Genomic DNA, 6,000 nt, shown 5'->3' on the forward strand with positions numbered 1-6,000 from the left:
TTATTATTTTTTGGTTATGCACAAGATATAATTTTTATAAAGATTATATATAGATATATATAGCATCATCTAATTATGGTGGATTGCCACATAAGATTTTATTTTTCCTTTAAAAAATAAGGAGTATGCTGCCTAATACTTTAGCAAGTGATTCCTATCGATTGACATATTATAATACCCCGATTTCTTATTGAGAAGATGATGAGTAGCTCATATAGAGTGAGTAGTTTATTAAGATAGTCATGAGTATTAAGTTTAACCAATCTCCCAATCGGCATTTCATCATAGAGGGCTCATAATCCAGTTGGTACATTATCATGAAACACCCACGACCCAGTCAATATTTTACCAAGGAGGGTCGGTGATGCAGCGTGACTTAATGGGCTGCAGGGAATAAGAACAATAACGAATGGATAGGTATTTCTAGATCTTGATTCTATCAAAGATCTAAAGAAATTTTCTCTAAACGCTAGATACTCTCTAGGGTTTGAAGGAAAACCATGAAGAAACTCAATTCTAAGACTTCTTATTGAACAAAACTCATATATAATCAATAACTCCGTTTATGGAGGTTATAAGAATGTATTTATAGGCCTTCAAATCCTAAACCTAATAAAACACAAAATTAAATAGGATTGAACTTCTATGGAGCTTGTTTAGACTGAACTTAAGGCTGTCTGGACGGCCACGAACACAAACCCTAAAACATGAAACGCTATGGTGCCCGTCCGGATGGAACATATTGCCAGCCAGACTGGAGCTGACCTAAAATGTAAAACATGTAGAAGCTACGATGGGCTGTCCGAACGGAACATAACGCCATCCGAACGGTCACGAAAATAAAGCACTAAAAAAGCAATATAACATAAGCGTCTGGACGAGGCTTTCAGATGAGGCTCTTGAGTTTAGGCCCGTCTAGATGCGCTGCAGACGGGATTGCAGACAAAGCACTCCGATCTACAATAGTCGGTCACCCAACCTATACGAAGAGTTGATAACCTAGCTTATATGGAGGCTGGATGTTACAGTTTGGTTGCTTTTTATGTAATTTTGGAGGGAAAAGTGTTTGGAATAATAGAAAAGAGAAAGTAATGGATGAGAAAATGATGAAGCATTATTGATTCAAGCTAAAATTGTAACCACAAAGATCATTTCGAGTATGATCACACTCATGCTACAGATTACTCTAGCTAATGAATTGGCTAAGCTAGTTGGATAACAATTTAGATGAGAAAGCTTGAATGCCAAACTACAATAAGCTTTGGCCTATTTATACTAGTTGCCCCATTACAATAGAACCACCCGTAGGTTAACATAACTCCCCAAGCTGTTGCAACTAACGTAACCTCTTCAAAGCCACGTGTGTTGACTACCCTAACAGTATCCAGCCTGTCAAGACAATCCCTCTCCACGTGTCATTTCAGCTCATGTCTAAAAACGTCTTCTGCTACTTATTCTCCAACTGCCTAGCCGAGAAACCTGTTACAAATCAAGCGCTCCTTTTGATTCCTTCCTCTACCTTCTTTGTACTGTAACAGTGGATCACCCAAACACCATTCTATTACGGAGGGTAGATCACCCAACCTATACAAAGGGTCAATTATCCAACCAATATTCTATCGTGATGGTTGATTGCCCAACTAATGTGGAGGGTCTACCACTTAGCTAGTATGTTAATATGGAGGGCCTGTGAACCAACTGATATTTTACCATGGAGGGCCCATCGCCCATCTGGTGTTTCACTTGATAATGTGTAGTTAAAATTAGTCATTAGATTTGTACTTAAAAAAAAAAAAGGGTTAATTTTCATTATTACGTTATTTTAGTTGTATGTCAGTCGTGTGCCAGTTTACTAAATAACATTACTCATTTGTTTTTAAAGCATGTTATTTTTACTTTAAAAATTGAGCAATGCTATTTAGTAGAATGTTATACAACTGTCATATAACTATGATAATTTTAACCGTGAAAATCTATCATTGAATTTTTTTTTTTACAAGCATCTAAAAACTGAATTTTATTGTCAGGTCATCTCAATTATATAACAAATCTACTATATAGTATGTCTCTTTAAAATCCATATAAGAATTGTATTATGTTAATCCTACTAAAAAAAAAAGTGATTTTTTATGCACACCCACCTCCCTGTCAACCCGTTCTCCACCCTCAACATGATGAGGCTCACTTATCAAACTCACTAGCCACGATGAGGCTTTAGGTGTTTATCCTTCCCTTCTTTACAAACAAATTATTGTCTTTACCCCAAACAAAATTTTCTAGTTCCGCCCCTACTTCTTCCACCTCGGTCAAGGCCACACCAACACGACTATGATCATTATAATGCATAGGTTGGCGTTGGAAATGCTAAAAGAGAATTTTTTCTATAAGAGCGCAACCACCCATGACGTATTTCAGCTCTTAACGAATTTGTTTGCAACCACAAGCCAAGCTCATGAATTGTCTAAGGGGGAAGAAGGGAAATTGTGGTTTGATAGGTAAGACTATGGTCGAACCAATTTGTCGTTGTACACACAATGACCATGCATTGTGTGGCTTGGCACAATTGATGGGTCTTTAGGGAATTTGACGACAAATTTGTTGTGCAACAAAACAATTTACTAAACCTCAGCTTAACTTTGACTAATCACCATCTTTCAAGCCTTTTCAGCCATTAAAGATTGTTGTAGAGTCCTAATTTTTTTTTTTGTAACAAACATTGCATTAAAAACAAGAGAACATTACAAACCACAAAGGGCAGAAAAGCCAAAGGGTGGATCTTTGCCACTACAAATAGGGAAAGAAAGAGGGGGAGGAAAGTAAGTGGGAATGCAACCCGAGTGAACTCTTGCCGCCGCCCAATATGCCACATGATGGGCATAGAAGTTAGCACTTCTGTTAATTTTTCTAGCCTCCCAATTGGAGGAAGCTGGGAGGATAGATAACGACTCTGAAATGATTTTGTCAAAGTGCCAATCTTGAGTGATGGAGGGGTATTGAAGAGGTGTGATGACTGTGAGAGAATCCCCTTTAATGGTGAAATTTTTAAGCTTCAAAGCAACTGTTAGTGTGGCTACTAGAAAAGCAGCAAGAGCTTCTCCAAAGTTTGGATCACAGAGAGGATTAATCTGAGAGATAGCCTTGATGATAGTCCCTTTTGAGTCTCTGCAAACAATAGCTTGAGTAGAAAATTTGTCACGGATGGCTGTGTCAAAATTGATCTTGAAAGATCCTTGAATAGAAGGAGACCAAGATTTAGCCACCTTGCTGGAAAGAGAGGTCCAGGCTATTGAGTGAACTAGAGTCTTCTTGATGGAGGATACAAGAGAGGAGATGTCAGGAATGATGCCTTCATGGAGACCTTTGTTTTTGCTAAACCAAAGAAGATCACAAAGAATAACAGCATAAATTTGAAAAAGATGTGAGTCTATTTTTGGAATGCCAAAAGATGTGTGAGGACGAGTGATGCCTTTGATCCAATTTGGGAGGCTTAGGGAAGACCAAGCCATGGAATGAAAAGGTCAAAAAGAGGATCTTCAGGCTATTCTAGCAAAACAACGACGAAAAAACAAGTGAGGAAGGGAGTCTTCCTTAGACTTGCAGAGAGGACAAAGAGAATTTGCAGCAGAAATGTGGAAGATAGAATTAAGCCTAGCTTTGGTGGGGATAATATCCCAGGCTATTTTCCACAAAAACAGCTTAAGCCTGGCATTCAGGTTGCGTTTCCACAGAAGATTCCAAGACTTAGAATCAAGAGGAGACTCTATGGGAACGGATAAGTTTGTAGGCTGAGCTGGAAGAGAAAACACCATTAGGAGAAGGGGTCCAAAGATCATTGACAGGATAAGGATGGAATTTCACTTTTTGGATTTCCCTCACACTAGAGGAATCAAAAAGAGAGATAAGCAGGGGGAGATTCCAAGCGGCATTTGGGGTGATGAGGTCAGAGATGGCTAGGTTGGGGGGGTTAAGGGTAGAGGAAGCAGGGGAAGGAGTGAAAGAGGGGATAGAAGGAATCTAGGAGGAATCCCAGATAGGTAAGGGAGACTGAGGATGGACTCTATGACAGGCACCTTGAGAAATGATTTGCTGTGAAAGAAGGATGCCTTTCCATAGCAAAGAAGGAGAGGAATGGGGAAGGGGGGGGGGGATAGAGAGAAAAGAACCAAAGAGGAGATACTTTCCTGAGAGCTAAGACACACACATTGAGTCTGATATGGAGTGAAGCTTCCAACCAAGCTTTGAGATAAGAGCAAGGTTCACATCCTTCATGTTTCTGAAGCTTAAACCTGCATGAGATTTGGGAATCCCAAGACTAGAGAGAAAGATTTTTGGCTTTCTTAGAAGGGAAACCCCACCATAAATTCTTGAACATTTGATCTAGCTTGTGGCCTATACTTGAAGGGAGCATAAAAGAACTTATAGCATAAGAAGGGACAGCAGCTGCCACTGCCTTGATAAGAACTAATCTGCCTGCTTGAGAGAGAGTTTTAGCTCTCCAACCTTCTATCTTGGTGTGGACCTTGTCAATGATTCCTTGGAAAGCAGCCCATTTGGATCTGCCAATCAGAATGGGGAGACTAAGATAGATGGAGTTTTGGGGGTTGGATGTGAAAGGGAAAATATTTTAGATATTGGATGAAGTGATGGGATTGGTGTTTTTGCTGAATCTTATGGAGGATTTAGAAGCATTGATGGACTTCCCGGACAATAGACAGTATTTGTCCAAACAAAGTTTAATACTTCTAGCTTCAGTGAGGGAGGCCTTACCGAAAATAAAGAGGTCATTAGCAAATAACAAGTAATGAATGGTAGGGCTGTTTCTAGCACTCTTCAGACCTATGATGTTACCAAGATGTTCTTCTCTATACAGCAATCTGGAGAGACCCCAAAGAATAAATAAAAAAGGAGATAGAGGACCTCCTTGTCTTAAACATCTTTCTGGGGAGAACAAACCAAAAGAGCGCTTGTAATGATAATTGAGAAAGAGGAAGAGGAGATACAGGTTTCAATCCAGATGATCCAAGTAGAGTGAAACCCGAACTTCCTCATGATGGCCAAAATGAAAAGCCATTCCATTTTATCTAAGGCCTTTTCCATATCCAATTTAAGAAACATGAGACCCCATTTCCCTATTTTGTTTTTGAAATTTTGAAGGAGTTCATGGGCTAGAATGGTATTGTCTTGGATATTTCTACCAGGGACAAAGGCTGATTGGAAAGGGGAAATGATCTTGGGGAGGAGAACTTTCAATCTGTTTGCCAAAATTTTTGAGATGATCTTGTAGACGATGTTGCATAAGCTGATTGGTCTGACTTGGTAGACTATGTGTGAACCATTTTGCTTAGGCACAAGTGTAATGAAAGTATGGTTTTTTTCACTCAGAAGATGCTTATTATTGAAGAAATTCCATATGCAGGCTAGAACATCTTCTCTAACAGAAGACCAGTATTTCTTGTTAAAAAGGGTTGTAAACCCATCAGGGCTAGGAGCTTTGGTGGAACCTAAGCTTGAGAGGGCTTTAATCACCTCAGGCTCAGATGGGATGGAGCAAAGAAGCTGGTTGTCATCCTCAGTGATGATGGGGGAAAAAGATCAAGCATTTCCTCATCAATGGGAGGGAAGGAGGAGGAGAACAAGTTGGAGAAGTGAGAAACAAAATTACCTCCAATGGTTGCTCCATCAGAAATCCATTCCCCATCATTAGTCTTAAGGAAATTGATAGCATTGGATCTCCTTCTGATAATGGTGGAGGTATGGAAAAACTTTGTGTTGAGGTTAATGCAAGTGAGCCAAGATTCTATAGATTTGGATTTCCAGAGAAACTCCTCTTTAAGGAGAAGATCATCAAGGGCAATCTTAAGATTTGATTCCATAGAGAAAGAATTAGGACAGGGAGAAGATTGTTGGATTTGGTCAATTTTGGTTAAGGTAGATTTAATGTTGGCCTGTATGTTCCCAAAGTGAATATGATTCCATCTCTTTAGAGAAGTTTTTGTATGG

Source organism: Corylus avellana, chromosome ca1 (assembly GCF_901000735.1).
Source record: "Corylus avellana chromosome ca1, CavTom2PMs-1.0".
Lineage (NCBI taxonomy): Eukaryota > Viridiplantae > Streptophyta > Magnoliopsida > Fagales > Betulaceae > Corylus > Corylus avellana.